This window comes from Lissotriton helveticus, chromosome 6 (genome assembly GCF_964261635.1).
Source record: "Lissotriton helveticus chromosome 6, aLisHel1.1, whole genome shotgun sequence".
NCBI classification, from domain to species: domain Eukaryota; kingdom Metazoa; phylum Chordata; class Amphibia; order Caudata; family Salamandridae; genus Lissotriton; species Lissotriton helveticus.
In genome coordinates this window covers 906,618,220-906,639,622 of record NC_136067.1, presented here as the reverse complement: position 1 = coordinate 906,639,622, position 21,403 = coordinate 906,618,220, and positions in this window count along the sequence as shown.

The window sequence follows — 21,403 nt, the reverse complement described above, 5'->3', positions numbered from 1 at the left end:
TCCTCCAACAGCAGTACCCTTAAACAAGTTTGAAAAGACAGTCTTTAGAGAATTTGCAGATGAAGATAATCAAAAAGTCTATTTCTCTCCCAGCTCCAGGCAAAGAATGAAAAATGCCCGTTATATTAGTGTTCACAACTGGCATATGAATGACCGGTGACGGGCCTGTTGGATTTACTATGACTTTCCTTTACAATTATTTATTACAGTCACGACAGTTCATCTGATAGTGACCCACCTTCGTGAGACGAACCTGGCAAAGATATGCCGTTCTCTAGAGTTTTACATTTACAAAGGGTACTGTGAGTCGTCAACATAGTACTACACAGGTATTTTGCTGAGAGACGAACATGGCTAAACATTTCCCTTCTATCGATGCATCCTGCCTTTCAACTACTACGGGGTTCATTTCGATGATTTCTTTACCTTAGACTAGTCTGTTAACTTTGTAAAACATCACTCTGGATCCTACGTAACCTTTTACAGCCCGATTACTTAATTAGGAAGGACAGGGGTTTTATGGGGAACAACCAGGGACATAGGAAACTTGTGGTGAGGGCATAAATCGACCCATCTCTCACAACCGGAAATGAGGGGTAGTTTCATAATTCCAGTTTTTTTTTTTGGCGGCTGATACGGGGGGTAACAGGGGTGATCATTTTTCTGGTTTGGGTATTGCGACAATTCGGGGAGGGGAGGGTCGCGTATTCTGAGGTCCTTGTTTTATACCATAGGAGCCGTCGACATGTAGTTCCCTTATTTCGGGCCAGATTAGGGAACCTCTGTCGTCTTACCTGTCCTTTCCCTTACTGCCCAACCTCGGTTCATTGACTTCTAGCGGAAAAGGAGAGGTAATGACGCGGCCTCAGGGTGATTGTATTAAAGACAAGTTTTTGTGCAAATACTGACGGTATTTGAAGCCAATTAGGTGGTGTGCTAGGGGTGGCAATCTGCCAATTTCGGGGCTAATCACTCGGAAGAGTGGGAGTGCAAAAATAGAGGGAGAGAGGGAGAGAGAGAGAGAGAGAGAGAGAGAGAGAGAGAGAGAGAGAGAGAGAGAGAGAGAGAGAGTGCAACGGCAGGCTAAATAGTATACGTGCGACAGAGAGGGTGGCGGTGTATTCAAGAAAGGCTATTTAGTGCATTACACAGTAAAGGGCATTCACGGGTCTGCGTTAGGATCTTGTAATCATGCAGTTTGAGCATTAGACAGGGTAGAGGGGACGTGCCTTTGAGAAAAAGGAAAGAAGAAAGGAGGTACCATTTTGTCGCACTTCTCGCATTCTCGGTCCTTCGACCAGTTGGGTCGACGCCTCAGTCACACACACACATTCCCTCACAGTTTCGCATCATACGTGACATGGGTTCATTCGTCCGGTCTGGTTTAAGGGTGATCACTTTTTATCAGGTTGTGCTAATTTTTCGGGTTTGTTCGATACGCGAGTAGTTTGCAGGCGCGCTTAGACACCACCTTGCGGTGCTAGTCCGCTTCGTGTATTAGACATGGCAAGGCTTCAGATCTTCGCCACACCTTGGCTGTAATCTCTGATGTAACCTGCAGAGGGAGGAAAAAGGGGTGGGGGAGACAGCATTCGCGCATATTCAAACACATGGATTCATAAGACCTTTACTTACCTCTTACTCGTCTTTCCTCCTCGGGGCAGGGTCCCCGGGGATATGGTTTCTGGAGTCGGGGGGGGTAGTGTGTCCATATAGGTCGTGTGCGGGGAAACGTAAAAAGGAAACCAGAGGTGCTTAGTGCGAGGTATCTAGTCAAAGGATGTATCTCACTATCGGGATCCTTAAAACCTCTTTCAACGCTGTGGCGTTCTAAGGTTCTTCGGTTCTTGGGTCAGCTCCGTTCCCTGATACTTCGGAACGTTGTACTTTATCACATTTACATTATTTCATTTCACCCTCCTTTTACATTCCCTCATTTACACCGTTCGTTTTACCCATCCTTGGAAGTCAAGGTCTTCCTCTACGCGAGGGTTCATGAGTCAGTCGCGTACTTTGAAGGCGGAGTGTCGTGTTGTCGATCCGATCCGTCCTCCAGGGCTGGGCAACCATCTTCTTTTAACCTTAAAGAGAGAGCAGAGTAGGGTGCATAGAAAAGAACTTTCCCACCGACCCCACATTTTTAAAATAAAGCATGCAATACCCGTCCATAGTTTCAAAAACTTTATTTTGCAAAAATCATTTCAGCATGAGGATTATGAGGGTGTGGTCGTATTTGGCCGGTCGTGGCAATGGCTAAAGTGCGTACAGTGGGGGGTGTCGTTTGCAGCAATAAAAACATCGGAAAGTTTTACTCATTCATTTGTAAGAGACTAAAACGTCTATTAATTGGCTGGGGGTTCGGGGGCATTTATTTTCATAATTTAGAAGCATAATCATAATAGTGGTAATCAGATTTCCTATATGCATACCGTACGTGAGCGTCGTAAATGAGGTTTACATCAGTTATAAAAATATAATACATTGTACATTTGTAATCAACATTTGTAACGGGGATCCTTTCATACTGTTCGTCGAGAGAGTTCTCCTTGTCTTTTCTAGCCAAGTGTACAAAGGATCATATAAAATCTTAGAACATCAAGTTTATATTAGTGCGAAGGAACACCACGAGGTGTTCGTAAGTTCCGATTGATACCAGCGCCATTTTGGGCGGGGCCGGCTCAGTCCGGAAGCAGCATCAGGGGGAAATGTTTCCCATTACTGGCAGTTTGGACCAGAGTCCTTTTCGGCAGTTCTAGAATTCATGCTAACAGAAGGAGTGGCAATGTCATGTTTGTTTCGTTGGCGATCAAGGCAGCCGTCCCTTACCGGAAGCCTGCAAAGGCCGAAGGTTCCGCCGGGGACCTTTGTAGGATCTTCAAGGCTGCGGAGATGCTGTCGGAGATGGGGGCTCGTGCTCCAAGGGGCAAATGTTCGAGTTATATTGCTGGTCAAAGTTACTCTAGTGGCCGGGGCCCGCCTTCCAGCGGACCCAGACGCCATTTTGAGGCCCTACAGGGGCCACTCTCGTCGAGTTTGCAAGAGTGGGAGAGATCCTTCGGAGTGAACGGAAGAGGTCCCTGTTGTGTGAAAGCGGGACGTTCAGCTGGGGTGCAGCTGTGATGCCCCCACCTCGGGGGGGGGCGAGGGAGACTCGTTCGCATCGTCTCCTTCTCCCGGTGCACTCCATGCCGCTCCTTTTCATCGCCCCGCATGAAGGTCTCTCCACATCCGGCGTTCCCCAAGTCCTGTGCTCAGTGCTGTGGGAGCATGGCCACCTGTGGCGCGCATTCGGCGCGGCACGAGTATCAGTGCAGTCATTGCAGGTTCGGTGTTCCGAAAATATGGTCACCATTGCACGTTCGGTGCTGCGCAAGTACTGGGGTGCCACCATGGTGTGTTCGGTGCTGTGGAAGTATTGGCACCATCGCCTGACTGGGGGTGTTCGGCGTCGGGCCGGGGGCTGGGAGACCTCCTATCGGTGGAGGTGGGAGAGGCTCGTCCGCGTCGCCTCTCCCTCCCAGCCCAACTTGGACAAATTGTTGTGGAGGTACGTGCAGGACATCCCGCCGTCCAGAGCTGCTGCGGCTGTTACGGAAGAGAAAAGGAAAAAAAGGTGCCTCGTTCTCCTCTGGACATGTGGCGGGACTACTTAAGTCTATCCAGGCCCGTTGCGGCTGGCTGAGGAGACATGTGGCGGGACTACCTACAACTGCCCCGGCTGCTGGCTCCTGCCTCTCCTCCGGCTCCCCCATACGTTAAGATTTCCTGACCAAGAGTTGGCGGCCGGGCCCGCCTTATATGGGTTGCCGTTGGTTGGGCGTAGCCGTAACCCTGCCCTACTTTGGAAGGTTCCAGAATGAGGGGGGGGGGGGCGAATGTTCTGTTTGACTTTCATTTTCTACAGTTTACCGTTATTATTCCTTGTTTGTTGTGTTAAATTAAAAGTTCAAGTTCATTAATGGTCTACGGATTTTGTTTTACCATTTCTTTCTTTTCAGGTTGTTTTTATGCTAAGTTTCTGCTAACAGAGGTTGAGTAACACGGAAACACGTGTAGAGGGATGACGCAGATTTGTACATTACATACACAAAAACTCAGACGGGGGGGGACAGTACAAGTACGACATACAAAGACCCAAGACGAATATAAAACAGTTATTGGTCATAATTATCTCTTTCCGTCTGTGAATTTGAAACGAGGCTGGGTTCCCGTCTTGACGTTGCCCGACCTAGGAGAACTTGAGCATGCCGCTGAAATTGTCCTGGCGAAATCTGTGCCATCGGGCATAATCAAACGTGGTGGTTCTGTCTGGTCTGTCTATGTAAGTCGGGTTCTTCTTTGTCTCGCGCTTCTTCTTGTACTGCCGGTCTGTCGTTCCTGTCGGCCCTTTGCCTTTACTCACGCTCAGTAGAGTCGGGCATTGGGCTTTCCAGTGTCCGACATACCTACAAAAAGCGCATTGGGCTGGCCCTAAGTCTGGTCGTCTTTTGCATAGTGTCGGGGGATAAGTTGTGGGTAGCGATGTCCTGGGGTTGTCCTGTCGGTATATTTCTCTATTTGGTTTGTCCTCGTCTTTTCTCTGTCGTTGCATAGCCTCTCTGCGCCACATACCGAGACTGTCGAGCATAATTGGCGTTGTCTTATTATTTCGAAGGGCTATTTCTAACGTTTCTATTTTATCAAGGTCAAAGGATCCTGCCAGTGGCCACTGTTTGTCTTGACTATCTTCGGTATACCTGTGCCACAATTTATTATAGGCTATGGTGACTAATCCATAGTTTATGAACATGTCCTTATTAGGGGTGCCTTCTAGTGGAGCTATATGGTCCACCTCTAATACTCGGTCCGGGCTAAACAGGCTATTAATCAGTGGGGAGAAGACAGACATGACGGCTCGTAACGAGGGACTAAAAAGTCAGCACTGCCTATCTTATCACTAGGTGCAAAGACCGGACAGAATATTTCTATTCAACGTTGTTTGCAGGCAGTGAATACCTCATGGATCAAAAATAATAAAAAAGACCAATAAATAACAATGGGGAGAATGAGTAGGTCCGCAAAGATCTGCGTTACCTACCCTTTTCACTATCTGCAAAAAGGGTGGTCTCTTCCCTGTTTGCAGACAGGGAATCTCCAGGAAACAATAGTTTTGCGAACAACAGTTCAGTTTCAAGTAATTATTGAGTGGGGGAGAAAAAATAAGCACGGCTGCTGCCCTACCTATCCTCCACTGCTTGCAAAGAGAGAGCCCGTTGTTTCTCCGTTTGTAGACAGTGAATCTCCAAATAAATAAAAAGAGCAATACTAGTATTTTTAAACAATCAAGCAATCAAGCAATTATTTCGCAACTTGTCGTGATTACACGACCTTACCCGGACCATGTGGACAGTTTCTTGTCTTCCGAATCCAGCGCCCGATCGTCCTCTTTTTCTCGTATTTCTCACGGCACTCCTGATGGTCCCCAGTCAGGACCGTAGATCACTCGAGAGAGGTCTGTTCGGAACTAGTGAAGTTCGGATGATCGGCTGCCAGACGAGGGTCTATTGGGCAAGAGCTCTCCCGATCGTTGCAGTCGTTCACTCTGTCGTCGGGACCTCTCCCACTGGATCCACAAGTCGCTGATGGGCCCCACGCTTGGGACGCCAATTGTAAAAACCTGAGGCGGGTCGGAGACAATCGATATTTGCCCGGCGGTATTGCCTCTGTGACCCTCTAGTTATTTAATCAATGAAGAGGCAGGCGCTGGAGACTGGAAAGCAGGAAACAAGGTTTTTTTATTCTCTCCGGAGGAGAACACAACGAAACTGACAGAAGGTATCGTTCTGAGGTGCTCTAGATACATTTCTGAGGCCTGGCCTCTTATACCCTGGTTTATGACTTTATTGTAAATTACACATTCATGTTAAAGCTTTGATGTATGGAAAAGACATTCCCGGAAATCCCCTTTGGGCCCGTTCCCACACATATTTACAGTTGAAGTCCCCACCCTAGTCACAACAGGTGATGAGTATCACGCAGCTGGATATTCCGCCGATTCACGGAATGTGGGGGGTTTTGATCGGATCTCATGGGGTGGGGGCTTTGATCAACCCGGGGATCCTTTGATGGGGGAAGCTTTCTATTGTACGGGGAGGGGCAAGGAATGGTATCGGCAGAGCTGGGTGTCGGCCTGGGAACGGGGAAGACAAAACGGGCACACAGGGAAAAAGGGGGTTTGCATCTAAGGGCCGGAGATCATGAAAGGGAAGCAGGGAGGTGTCGCGCTGGGAACAGGATGAGGGCCTGGGGCAGAGCAGCGCCGAAGAGGGGTTTATGACTCAAGGCAGGTGCAAGCAGGGGGTGGTCAGCGTGCAGGCTTAGTGAAGGCGAAGGGCTAATGTCAGGGGCCAGCAGCATGCAAAAGGGTTCGCTCTGATCGGGGCATCTTAAAAAAATGGCGGGCGCGCACGAAAAAAAGTGTGGCATCAGGGGAAGAGGCAAGATGGCGCAGATAATGTTCACCAAAACGTACTAATTTTCAACAGGAGAGGTGGGGCTTGGTGGATGTATGGAGGGCGCAGCACCCCGAAACTCGGGATTACTCCTATTTCTCAGCGCTGCATGATCTGCATGTTCGATTGGATTCGGTGCTGTGTTGTGAGTCTCTGGCGAAGGTGGTGAGGCACACTGAGTACTTGTCTAGAACCATCTCGGACCATAACCCACTGCTGATTTCGGTGCAATGGCAGTTGGCGAGATCGGCGGTCCCCACATGGAGACTTCGCCCGGAGACGCTGGATGACCCAGTGTTCTGCGACACGGTCCGACAAAGCATTGACGACTACTTCGCGATCAATGCTGGGTCGACGGCGACCAGAGCGAATGAATGGGACGCGATGAAAGTGGTGGTGAGGGGGATATGCATGGGCCGGTTTCTGACTGTGAGAGGAACCGTGCTGACTGACCGTGCGAAAGCGGAGGAAGTGCTGAGAGGGGTGGAACAGCAGCGTCCAGAGAAGCCGGAGCTGCAGGACAGCCTGCTGCGTGCTAAGGAGGCGGTGGCGACTGAGACGGAGAGATTGCGGTGCTATGACTATAAGTTGTATGCGGTGAAAGTGCATGAGGAACGTGATAAAGTGGGCACGCTCCTTGCGAAGCTGGCTGATCCGAGCCCTAGGGGTTGTCCGGTTCTGAGTGTGCGACAGGAGGATGGGGTGGTGGTTTGCTCGCAGTCAGCGGTCCTGGAGCGCTTTCAATCCTACTACACGGGTCTGTATACCAGCCACCTCGAAGTGGAAGCCACGGACATTGGCGATTATTTAGATCAGATCCCTTTACCGGTATTGGATGAGGAGGAGGCCCGGGATCTGGGGGGCCCTGTCACCCTGGCCGAAATCAGAGGGGCGATTAGCCATATGGCGCGGAACAAGACCCCTGGGGTGGATGGGTTGCCGATCGAGTTCTACGCCAAATTTATGGAAGTGCTGGCGCCCAGGCTGCAGGCTGTGTATGCGGAGGCGAAACAACTGGGGCGGTTGCCTGACTCTATGACGGAGGCGCTGGTTGTGCCCCTGCTGAAACCGGGCAGGGATGCTTTAGATGTCGCTTCTTTTCGTCCGTTGTCTATGCTGACTGTGGATTATAAGATTTTGAGCCGAATCCTGGCCACCCGGCTCCTGCCACTGATGACCTCTTTGGTGCATAGGGATCAGGCGGGATTCATCCCCTCCAGGAGCACCTCGATGAACATCCGTCGGCTGATTGGGGTCATTGATAGTGCTGCCTTGGCGGATCCAGGCCCGGTAGTGCGGACGGTTGATATTGAAAAGGCGTTTGATAGTTTGGAATGGGATTTTTTAGATGGTGTGCTGTTGAAGTTCGGGGTTGGGGAGGGGTTCCGAGGCTGGACAAGAGTGCTCTATTCATCGGCTAAGGCGCGGGTGCGGCTAGGGACATTGGTCTCCTCGGTTTATCCGGTCTGTAGGGGCACGAGGCAAGGCTGCTCGCTATCCCCTCTGCTCTTTGCTCTAGCGATGGAACCCTTAGCGGCACAGGCGAGAACGGGAGTTGTTTTCGACGGGATTGCGCAGGGACTTGACTCGCATTATATATCGTTATACGCTGACGACTTGTTACTGTACCTGGCGGACGCTGGAAGGGCTCTAGAAGGCGCGGTGGATATGCTGGGCAGGTTTGGGAGGCTTTCATGCCTCAGGGTGAACTGGACTAAGACTTGTGTGTTTCCGCTGCGGAAGACCACGCTCTGCCCGCAGCTCACGAGGCCGGTAGTGTGGGAACCCTCTTGTTTTCTTTACTTAGGGGTGCGCATCTACCATGACACGGCGGACCTCCTTGAGGGGAATGTGGGGCGCTGTATTAGGGCGCTGAGAGGCAGTATGGACTTCTGGGCCTCTCTCCCGCTGTCTGTACTGGGCCGAGTGGCACTGTTGAAAATGGTGGCACTCCCGAGACTTCTCTATTATTTTAGAACGCTGCCGGTGTGGATCCCGCAGGGTGTCTTTTGGGAGCTGAAGACGTTGGTGACTGGCTTTCTCTGGGGCCACGGTCGCAGACGGTGGCATTTACCACCCTGCTGAGACCCAAGTGTGAGGGAGGGATGGCCGTCCCCGACTACGAGTTATACTATCTGGCAGCGCAGCTCCAGGTCCTGACGCAGAACGTGGCCAGAGAATTCAGGGGGCCCGAGGATGGCCGGGGGGTCGGCGTTCAGAGGTATGTCTTGTCGTCTATCGTGATGCAACAGAGACTGGCCAGTAGGGAAGTCACGATGGAGGAATGGACAATCAGATTGTGTTGGAACAGGTACATGAAGAGGGCTGGGAAGCGCCGGCCGTACGCCCCGGAGATTCCGTTGGGAATGCTCACTGCCTTACCGCACGGGGTGATTGGTCCCAATTGTTAGAGTGGGAGGACCTGGGCTTGCAGATGGTAGGCGACCTCTATGTGGATGGGACGCTGGCCCCGTTCCAGACCTTGCAGGAGCAATTCGGCCTGCCGAGTGGTACCTTCTTGCTGCATGCGGCGGTTGTCGCGGCTCTGCAGAAGCACTGGGGGGGCGGATTGGCTGAACCGGAGGTGACGGCGGTGTGCCAATATGTGGTGATGGCTGCGGGCACCGTCAAGGCGGTGACCTGCCTACACAATAGGATGCTAAACGAAGGTCTGGCTCCGTTGGTCGAGTTGAAATCGCGCTGGGAGGCCAGCATCGGTAGGCCAATCCCGGACTCTGTTTGGGGTCAGGTGCTACACAGGGCCTGGAAAGAGACAAGGAATGCAAGATTCCAACAGGTGCATTATTTTGTGCTCCATAGGGCATATTTGACCCCGGAGAGGTTACGTCGTCACTTCCAAGTGCTTGATGCCATGTGCCCGCAATGTTTGGAACCTGAGGCAGATCTTGACCACATGCTGTGGGGTTGCCCGAGGTTGGGGGACTACTGGTCCGAGGTGGGGGACCTCTTGAATGCTGTCACAGATCGGGAGGTGGACTTTGATATGGCCACGTGCCTGCTTCTCTGGTTCCCGCACACCAAAAAGACAAAGGTAACGAGTAAATTCATTGGGTTGGGACTGATACTGGCGCAGCGAGAAATCACTTGGCATTGGAAGTCTAAAGAGGGGCCGTCTGTACGGCGGTGGAGGAATGAATTGGTGAAGTGGTCGAGCTGTGAGAGTGTGTCACGAATGCGTCAGGCGACTAGAACGGGTAATGAAAAGAGCTTGGACCTAGCACGGTCATGGGAGTTGGTGGTGCAGGCATTAAGGGACCACCTAACTGAAGGCGACGACACTGATCAGTTATGAACAGGGATTCCGTGTGACTACTTGTTTGTTACAACTTCCTGATAGTTGTCAACCTAGAGCAGGAGGGGAATGGTGATGCCCGCATTAGCAGCAGTTGAGGGGGAGGGTTCAGAGTAGGAGTTGTAGGAGGGGGTGGTTTGCCGGCCAGCGGCGACCTCCCGGAACCGGATGGCCCAGGAAGGTAGTCGTGTTGATTTCGTGATATGACATTGGAGTGGCCTAGGATTGGATGGAGGGGGTGGGTTGGTTGTTCTGGGATAAAAGCAGAAACGAAGTGCTACACTTGACCTGTGTCCCGAATAGGGCATGCACCGAGGTACCTTCGGTGAACTGACTCATTGACGCGCCGCCCAGCCTCCGGGATGTGGGCTAATCTGCTGTGTATTGTGTTGCTATTGTGCTGTATGATGGGTACCGCTGGTGTATGGGTTGGCTTGTTGGTTGTGTTTATTCCTGATTCTGCAATAAAAATATATAAAAAAAAAAAAAAAATTGACTTAAGATGGCCGCTTTGTGTTCTCACATGCCGAAGTTTGTCTTGCCGCTTTCTGCTTCCTGTTTGTATCGCATTAATAATAATGCTATAGTTAACATAAAGTAAGGGGAGTCATATAGGGATTCCTGGTATACAGTGTAATCATTTATTTTCTATGTCCTAAATTGTTTTCACTTACGTTACATGTATTGAAAATCCGTGAGCATGCGGAATGAAAATACTCCATATTGAACAGCCTTTCTGTGCATGACAGTCTTCTGCCGGTGGCATTGAAACCCTGCCAAGCCAAGGTCCCAGCCAAGATGTGCCTGGGAAGATGCACCTTCGCCTAGCAGAAAAAGCTGAACTGTTTTAAATGTATCATAATTCATAGATGCACTATTGTAACGTTAAGATTTATGTCATGGGAACCCCAAATTCAATAGGCGGTCCCAGAGTATGTTAATTAAGTCTTGTAGAAGTGAAATGTGGTTGGTGTGTTGACCTGGCCTACTTGTGGACCAATCGAAATTGGGGATTCTTACACTTGCAACATTTGGGGGGTGGTACACTGACCCAAAAACAGTATAACTAGCCTGGGTTCAGCTAGAAAAATTGTCCCACCTGTCTGAATAGCTGACCTGTCACTGACCCAACGCACTCAATAGGTGATTGATACAGACTGCTGCGGAGCACTCTGTCCGTAATTTCCAGAGAACCAAGCGGGGTTTTGAACCTTAAGTGCTGGCGGAGCACTTTGCTGGGGAATTCAATAACCCAATCGGGGTTCTGACTGATAGCTGCAGAGAGGGTGGAGCGCAGGCGTTGCTTCCGAACTGCGGGTGCCGGTCTTACCTTGGTGGTCCTGTCCTGATCCTAATCTGATTTCCCTGTCCTGTCCTGGGGTGTCCGTTCTGCACCTGCTGGCCTAGTGGCGACTGTCTTTCCTTGGGGTTTCCTCCCGTCCTTAACTGACCCGTGGCCAGGGTTGGTCTTCACACCATACTAGGTAAATATAGAGCTGAGAAATCTATTCTGCATCTTCTATATTTTTCTTTCTTTGCTTTAATAAAATCATACCCTTGCATATTTGATTTCCATGCTTTTTGCACCACTAAATGAACAGGTCATACATTATCGCTGTTATTCTAGCATGTTCCATTTCTTACCCATCCTTTAAGTACATTCCTGTTTTCAGTCCATGATACATAGTTGGTCCCTTTTCTTTTCCCTCCTTTAGCAAATGATAATAATCTGCATTGGAATATTAGTGTGTGTATGCCACTTCTACCCTGCCTAATAGTCACATGTTATCTTTCGAGTCGCCATAGACTGATAAAATTCTCGTATTATGTCCACCTTTTGAAGGATATATATTCTAGTATGTTCCTTATTTTTACCGTCCTTTAGCTGCTCCATGCCTAGTCTAAACCTGAAAATTCTTACTAGCATGTTCCCTCATAAATGGTTGGTCTCATATACTTCCTTTATGGATACGTGCTCTTTGTAATCTTGGTTATTGATTGCTTACTTACTGTAAACCTTATGCTTTCGGAATCTGATGAAGTTTAGATAAAGGTTTTAAAACTTCCTGTGTCTCTGGTTATTATCTGAGGCAAATATAGACAAAGTACGGTTGGTATCTGCCTTTCTTTTACAGCTAGCTCCCTGATCCATTGTGGTCATAGGTACCCGTAACGGTGGATTGGTAAGTCGGGTACACTGGAAATAAAATAGGAAGGAACAAGGATTGCTGGTAGTAGAGTGCAAGGTCGCCCGATTTATGAATAGAGTAAATTGAATTTTTATGGGCCCGATACGTATATGATAAAATAATAGTCGGGTGACCTGCGCGCTCTATCAACTGCACTGTCTGTGTGAGCAGTTTTAAACTGCCATGTCAACCTAGCAAGTGCAACAGCTTGCCAGACCCAAACCTTCCCTTTTACTACATGTAAGGCACCTCTAAGGTACTCCCAAGCTAGCTCCATGGGTAGGGTGCAATGCAGTAAAAAAGGCAGGACGCATACTGGGGTTTTTTACATATCCTAATAGTGAAATAATGTTAATTTCGGTTTTCGCTATTGCAAGGCCTATCTCTCCCAAAGGTTATCATTGGAGCTGCTTGTAATATCTTACAAGTGTATCCTCCAATTGGCAACAGAGTTTGGGATTTCTGAGCTCACTATTTAAAAATACATGGTTGGTTAAGTTGGTTTTTAAATTGCGTGTTTGATAAAGGCACTTTTAGAAAGTGGCCCTTTTCTTGCTTTACCATTCTGTGTCTCTGTCTGTCTGTAGAATCCATGTCTGGGTTAGGATGACAGTTGGGCTGTTTGTGCATTCAATCTAGATAGTCACACAAAGGGAGCTGGGGTGTGCCTTGCATATCCTGATGGCCCATCACCAGGCTGATGGGCCTTACTGTGATAGAGTGGTAGGAGGAGTTGTCACTGACACCTGAATAGTGCTGTGCCTGTCCTCACACAAAGCCGGTTCCACCCCCCTGTAGGGTGCCTGGAGCCGGGTCATGGAAAGGCAGGTTCTTGTGCACTACAAAGATTTTCCTTTGAAGTTCGCCTAATTCAAAGGCAGAAAGGGGGATAAGTATTTGACCTCTGACACCCCAAAATCAGAACTCTTGTGGAATAAAGGACATTCTGCCAGGAAGAAGTGATTAATGCTGTAGGAGGGACTGGCACTCCTGTTGCTTTCTGGTGCTGGCCTGCTGCTTGCTGCTTCTGTCTTGGGAGTGAAAGGACTGGACTTTGCTTTCTAAATTCTGCTGCCAAGGTTCTCCAAGGGCTTGTGCATGCTTGCCTCCTGTTAAAAAGTCTTAGGGCCATCAAAGATTTCACTTACCAGTGCCGGTGCTCTTCTGCTGAGGGCTCTGAGTTACCAAGTGGTGCCATATCCAGTCTTTGGGCCCTTGGAAGTGAATCTGGTGAGATAATCCATGCATCGACTCTCAGCTGAAGAACCGATGCATCGCCTGCTTCGCGACTGACAGATCACTGCATCGTGAGTATTGAGGGTGAACAGACATAATATCGAAGGAAAAATATAGAATGGACATAATAGCGAGTGAAAAATATAGAATGGACATAATATCGAATGGACAGAATATAGTGGTTAAAAATATCGAATTGAAGGTAAGTATTATCGATTTTTAAAATATAGAAAGTCAAAATATCGAAGTAAGGAATATCGATTTTTAAAATATAGAAAGTCAAAATATCAAAGTAAGTAATATTGATTTTTAAAATATAGAAAGTCAAAATATCGAAGTATATAATATAGGTATTTAAATATATCGAATTTTTAATAATATCTAATTTTTTAAAGTGTTTTTTGTATTTAATTTTTGCGTAATTTAATTCTGTAGCGGGTTGTTGATTTATAGGGGAATAGGGTGGGAAGTAATTTAATTGTAATTAATTAAAAATGTTAATTTATTTATTGGTATTTATTTTGAATTAATTGTTAATTCATTTTTAATTGGTAATTAATTAATGTTTAATTGGTAATTCATTTTTAATTGGTAATGTATTTTTATTAATTAATTAATTAATTGACAATTATGTTTATTTTATTAATTTAATTTCCGTAGTGGGTTGTGGGTTTATAGGGGAATAGGGTGGGAAGTAATTTAATTGTAATTAATTAAGTATGTTTAATTTTTAATTGGTATTAATTTTGAATTAATTGTTAATTATTTTTTAATTGGTAATTTATTAGTTTTTAATTGGTAGATGTTTATTAATTGATTAATTGATAATTATGATAATTTAATTAATTTATTTTTTGTAGCGGGTTGTGGGTTTATAGGGGAATGGGGGGAAGTAATTTAATTGTAATTAAGTAAATCATTTTTATTTATTAATTGGTATTTATTTATAATGTATTAATTAATTGGTAATCAATTTTTATTAATCGGTAATTAATTTTATTGATTAATATTCATTTGTAATTGATTAATTATTATATAATATTAAATTGCTAATTAATTTTAATTTATATTTTCTTGTTATTGAAATTTAATTAATTTTTATTAATATATTAAATCTTTACTTTCCCTACTGTTGCACTCACTGGAGTGGGAATAGTAATTTTTACCCTCCCGCTATCCAATGCTTTCCCTACTGTTGCACTCTCTGGAGTGGGACTTGTAATTTTTACCCCCCCACGCACTATCCAACGCTTTCCCTACTGTTGCATTCACTGGAGTTGGAATAGTAAATGTTACCCCTACGCTATCCAACGCTTTCCCTAATGTTGCACTCTTTGGAGTGGGAATTGTAATTTTTACCCCTACGCTATCCAACGCTTTCCCTACTGTTGCACTCTCTGGAGTGGGAATAGTCATTTTTACCCCTACGCTATCCAACACTTTCCCTACTGTTGCACTCTCTGGAGTGGGAATAGTAATCTTTACCCCTACGCTATCTGACACTTTCCCTACTGTTGCACTCTCTGGAGTGGGAATAGTAATTTTTACCCTCCCGCTATCCAACGCTTTCCCTACCTTTGCACTGTCTGGAGTGGGAATAGTAATTTTTACCCCTACGCTATCCAATGCTTTCCTTACTGTTGCACTCTCTGGAGAGGGAATAGTATTTTTTACCCCTACGCTATCCAACGCTTTCCCTACTGTTGCACTCACTGGAGTGGTAATAGTAAATTTTACCCTTTCCGCTATCCTACGGTAAAAATATTGTACGTGTTTTATTAATATTACGTTTATATATATATATGTATTAACAAATCAATTTGTATGTTTTTTTTAACTTACATTAATTATTTATTAATTTTAAGGTTATTTAAGTATATATGTTTAAGTTAATTATATTTATTATTTCATTAATTTTTAATTAATTTAAAGCATTTAAAAAAAATCGATATTTTGACTAACTATATTTTTTACATCGATATTTTTGATTCGATATTTTTGTACTTACCTGTTTGGAGATAGGAGTTCGATATTTTTGTATTCTATATTTTTACCTCGATATTCATGTAGTTCTATATTTTTGACATCGATATTGCTTCAGTAATCCAGTCTTGAGTACTGTCACCGACGTCCGTGGCACCCCGCTCCGACTCCGACGCCGTGCCTGCTTGGCCGCATTGACACAACGTGTCTGGATTTTCGATGCATCGTCCCTCTAAGCTGTCATTTCATCTATGCTGGGTCACAGTAAGGAACCGAGGCTGCGTATCCGGCGATCGATGCATCACCTCCCCTGCCTTGCAGTAAGGAATCAACACATCACCTCCCCTGGCAGTAAGGAACCGATGCATCAGCCCCCACTTGGAGTAAGGAACCGATGCATCGCTTTGCTTTTCTGGCACCTTACCTCCTCTGCGCCTATTTTGTCTTTGAATTTTGATGCATCTGAGGTATTTTGTTTTAAAAGAAACGCATCTATAGATTTCTATGGACTGAACTTATTTAACCTTTTAAAAGTTATATCTTTACATCTGTAAGTTGTGTTTTTATCATTTTGGTCTAGTTTAATTCAGATATAAATTGGCTATTTTTCTCAACTGGTGTGGTGTCCTTTTGTAGTGTTTTCACTGTATTACTTGGTGTGTATGTAGAAATGCTTTACACATTGCCTCTTAGATAAGCCTGACTGCTCGTGCCAAGCTACCAAGGGGGTGAGCAGGGGTTATCTTAACTGGGTGACTCCGTTACCCTGACTAGAGTGAGGATCCCTTCTTGGACAGGGTGCAAACTACTGCCAACTACAGACCCCATTTCTAACAATACACAATACTCCTGTGTCAATCATTATATTTTACGATATGAATTACTGTACATTTGGTACACAATTAAATAATCGTTGTGAGGTGCAGCTCAGTTGTTGGATCTGGGTGTGGCGTATTTTTGGAGAACATACAAATCATACATACCCCCAGGAGTACAAGTGTCTATCGAACATAATGCTATATTGTATTTGTTAATCAACATTGTGACAAAAAAATCACAGATGTAAACTTTGTGGCACATGTCTCTTTTTTCCTTCGTATTTTCATTACGTTGTTTATTTCAACACTCTGGGCCTGATTACGATATCGGTCGGAGTTGCCTCCAACCGACATCGCTGCGGATTGGGTACCCACCGACCTCAGGTTGGTGGTTCCGACAGCATTATTTGGATGCGACCGCAAACTCCCATTTCTCAATTGGAGCATGTGCGGCGGGCGGACACCCCCCAAAGAACAAGCTCCCATTGAGAAATAGGTGTTTGTGAACATCCCTGCACCGTGTGGCAGGCACCACCTGGTGCAGGGATGTTCAGGGGGCACCTGTACGGATGCCGATGTCCAGGGGGGAAGGAGGCCGTGCTAAGGGCCCCCAATTTCGCTTTCTGACAGCCTTTCCATGTCAGAAATGCCGACATGGAAATGCTGTCGGAAACCAACATCATAATCCCAACAGCGGAAACGCTTTCCTTAAGGGATTATGAGGTCTTTCTGACCTCATGGAGCCTGTTGACTGCTTCCTCCCCTGCACGCATCGTAATGCGTCGGTCAGAACGCAGTAGTACTTGCGGATTGGACAGCAACGGGCAAGCCATCAGTTGCTGTCTGAACCACATCGTAATCGGCCCTCTGTTCTTTGGGCAAACCTTGAGGGATCTAAGCAAATTATGCCTTGCTGAATTCAAAATTATGTCAACTTTGCAGAAATGTATAGCTTTCTGGGATCACCCATGGGTTTAACACCTGTTTCCACCATAAACTGCAAGCAGGTTAAACTACTATAGGAAAATTTAAGTACCCTTCACAAAAATGCAAAAGCCATGGTATTTTTTTAAATACAACTCTACGTGTTCCTGAAAGTTGAAAAGGAAATGTGATCCTAGCATACAAAACCTTTTATTGATGCTATTTTTAGATAAAGCATACGCTTTCTTGTGCAGCACTTTTTTCCCCCAAAAACTCAAATGTAACTATATTTTGGCTATTGTCCAGGTTTCCTCCAGGGTAATCAACAAACCCAGGGTATCTTTAGAATTAGAAAAATCAAAGTGGGGGAGAATGGACCACTTGTAACTGAGTTTCCAGGGTTTAATTTCTTCCGTATTAAAAAACCCTTATACACGCACGTAGTTCGAGGGCGGTAAATCTTGATTCTCCGTCAGTTACAATGCGTTAATGCATCATCATCGGGTCTTTGTTTGTTGTGTCCAGATATAACAATTTGGACTCATCTTTTTTGGATTAAATAAATTTACTTTGAGATGAGCAGGAATTTTTAACACACACCACTAATGAGCACTCATAGACACCATATCTGGACACCATATCTGGACACTACTACTTATCCAGTGGTTACCTCTGGCTAGAGATAAGCATACAACAAACAAATACCCGATGATGATGCATTAACGCATTGTAACTGGCAGAGAATCAAGATATACCGCCCTCGAACTACGTGTGTGTATGAGGGTTTTTTAATACGGAAGAAAATAAACCCTGGAAACGTAGTTGCAAGTGGTCCATTCTCCCCCACTTTCTAATATTGAGCAAGGAAGCTGAATAGACTTCTTATCTTCCTCCTCCCTCCCTGTTGATTTTGAAAAAACCTTTTAGAATTCCCAGGATGTTGGAAAGAAGTATGCAATTTTAGTGTGGATAACTTTTGTGGAAAAACGTTATGATGGGGAGGCATGAGCTATTCCTGATTTGACTATGGCTCTGTCACACTCACTGGTCCATGAAAACGGGCGTGCCTCAATTTGAGCTGTTGATCGTGATACTGTCAGTTTGTTTACGAACACTAAACAAGCACTGGCAAAGCCAACAGTTGTCTTTCAATACATTGTTTGACCTTTAAGCTACTACAGTCCTTTCATATACACTTTACTTTAAACCCTTTAGATTTTCCTAACCTACATCCTTTATTTATATTCTTATCATGACATTTTCAATATAGACTTCTTTCAGTTCAGTTGTCTACTGATTTGTATGGCTAACTTGCTGCCTTTTCATAAACTGCTTAGAACATGATTATGTTCATCTCTTTTCTAACCGTTGTGCACCTTGCAACCATTCTCTACTCTAGTTAATCTGATGCTAAGGTCCTGATTCTGATTGGTGCAAAAAAGGGCGGGGTACTTATCACAACTGGTAAATACCATTACGATAGAGTGAGGTATTAAACGGATTGGATAAATACCTACTATTCTGAGTATTGAACTTGGAAATGAGGCATAGCATGCAGAATCAGTATTTAACGCACTGAATTCTGCAAGTTTTGTCTTTTTACCAGGCTTTCCCCAATAAATACAGGGGGTGGGTAATTTTCACACTACTCAGAATTGCTATCCCTGTGGAAACGTCTATTTGCACAGAGATTGTAATTTAACCCTCAGGTTGTAATTAGGGTTTTAATGAGATTCTTTAATGCCAGAGTTTCAACCTATATTTAGGCACTTTTGTTTCACTCCTGACTTTATAGTCCTTTGATATCCTCTCATTGGCAATTCCACTTATTGTGATTCATTGTTCCAGTCCTGCTTCTTCCACTCTGATTTTGCACTGCCCTGAAACCCATTTTAGGTGGAGTTTGCACTCTATAAGTCAGTATATAAATCTATATATAACCAGCATTATTATATAGTTCTCAAGCTTTAATCATTTGCAGGCATGGGAATTAATTGGCATTTTTTTTCATAAGCCAATTTTTATTGAGTTTGGCAGAAAAAACATAAAGCGTACAGTGCAGATGATGTGTGACAGCCTTAGAGTAAAAATTGCATACATACTTAACATGCAATACTTTGTAACCCACAATACCCTCACCATTTTCTCAAAATCTTTTTGTGTTTGTGGAGGTATCCTCTTGCAGTGTAGATGGGCTTTTCTAGTTATACACACCAGTCTATTGGCCTGCACCATGCCATCACCGCGGACAGGTTCACTGAGTTCCACATCCGTGCTATGTCTCATTTGGCAATCAGTGTCCCCAGGCCCACTAGAAAACGATCACTCCTGCTCCCCCCAGGTTCTCCATTAGGTCAGGGAGACCTTTATGGGAAGATAAGTAAATGGGCAATTGCCACACTCGGAATAAGGGGCAAAAAATAGAGGCCCAATAGCTCCTATTCATGGGATAATTCCAGACCACATGGAAGAAACCACAGTGAGAGCATGCAGGTGATGAGCGCCGGCCCACCCTCCAAAGTCTCAGTGGTGTCAGATACATTGTATGTAGGAAGTTCAATTGGATCAGAGAAGACCTGGAGGAAATTGCCAGTTCTCTTGGTGTCATAAGAGCTTCTCTTCATTCACTGTCCTCTAAAGTGCCTATCCATGATTCCCGTGAGCTCTCGAAGGACGGAATAGGTCCCTTGAAATAATGAATAGAAATCCATAAACACAAGAGATTACGCCCTTTCTTGGCCCCTGAATGGCTGTACTCGGATGCCTCACTAATATATGAGAGGTGGGAAGGCAGGACATGGCGAAGGTGTAAGAACTATTAGACTTGGGACCAATGAAGGGTGAAATCCATCTGCAGGGCTTCAGAGGACCACATATGTTCCCCCTGATACACGCCCCCTAATCTGGAAATGTCTATAAGATCCCATTTCCCAAACCCAACCAAGTCAGCTGCTTGGCCGAACCAGTTATCTCTCCAGAGGGGAATCTAAAGCATAATTCTGCTCCTCCCAGCCAGTTCAACACAACGGCAATCTCCACACCAAGACACCACTCTAGTGAGGTTGGGGGTGGTGCGAGGCATGGGTGTTCCATATAACCAACAAAGGTATCTCAACCCATGGGTGCCAATTTCACCCTGTTGGCTGGATATTCCCAGCCTCTGTTAAGCCAGGCATACAGGATGAGAGGCCTACTAGTATAGTTGTAAGTCTGCCACTGCCAGGACCCCATAAAAGGTTGAATGCACACATTACCTTAAGATAATGCACCTTTCCTGCTCAGTCCAAAGGAAGGAGCGCACCCTGGTCTGTATCCCTGTGAACCACTGTTTGCGAAGCAGGTGTGGGAAAGTTTGTAGAACATATATAAAACATTTGGTAGAACCAGCATGGTGAAGAGAACTACCCTCCCCAGTATGTTGAGTGGCAAGAGGTTCCAGCTCCCTAGAGCTTTCTGCATCTTGCTGACCAGTGACATCAAGCTAAGGGATCAGGAGAGTGTCGGGAGCAGGGAGATAGGTATGCCTAGATAAATGTAGCTGAACCTGTGGACTGGCACTTGGGTCTGTTCTGCTGTCTCCACTGTAGCCCCGCTCAAGGAAACCAGGAGGGATGTGTACCAGTTAACGAGCAGGCTAGAGGCCCGCCGATATTTTTCTAACATGTGGAGCAGTCTTGACCCCGAAGTTTTCAGGTCAGAAACAAAAAGCAAGACATCGTCCGTGTATCAGGCATACAGTCTTTTAGTCCATATTCCCACTGGAACCCCTGAACCGCATCACACCTATATCTCCAACAGCTCCATCGCTAAGGTGAAGAGGTAAGGGGATAACAGGCACCCTTGTCTGATGCCATGCTGTATCGAAAGGCCCGTGAAAGAACCCCATTGACCCAAACTTGTGCCGTAGGACTGGCGTATAATCTCCTTATATAAAACATAAAGTGGGGCCCAAAGCCCAGGCATCACAGTGTGTCCCCCAATAAGTTCCAGTCAAGGGAATCAAAAGCTTTTTCAAAGTCAATGAGGAAGAAATCACAAGGCCCTGTGAGCTGATGTTGGCGTGCCACGAACATGTGTACCTCACAAATGCACATTGGGGCATAAAACCAAATTGGTCTAAAATTGGATGATAGGATGTGTAGTCCTTGGGAGTTCACCCGCCTTGTGTAGAACCACTGTTGTTGCCACGCTAAGTTCTTCTTGGAAATGGCCTCTTGCTATGGCTTCATTGTACAGTGTACAAGTGGTGAAATAATGACCTATGAAATTTCTGGTAGTATTCAACCAGGAATCCGGCGGGATCTGGTGTCTTGCCGTGGTTCATGTCTGAGAGAGACTTGTCTATCTCCTCAAGAGTAATAGGTTGTTACAGGTTGGCCCTGTCCGATGATGGCAGGGTGGGAAGCCGCAAGTATGCTATCAATGGTGTAGAGAAATTTTGTGAGGACC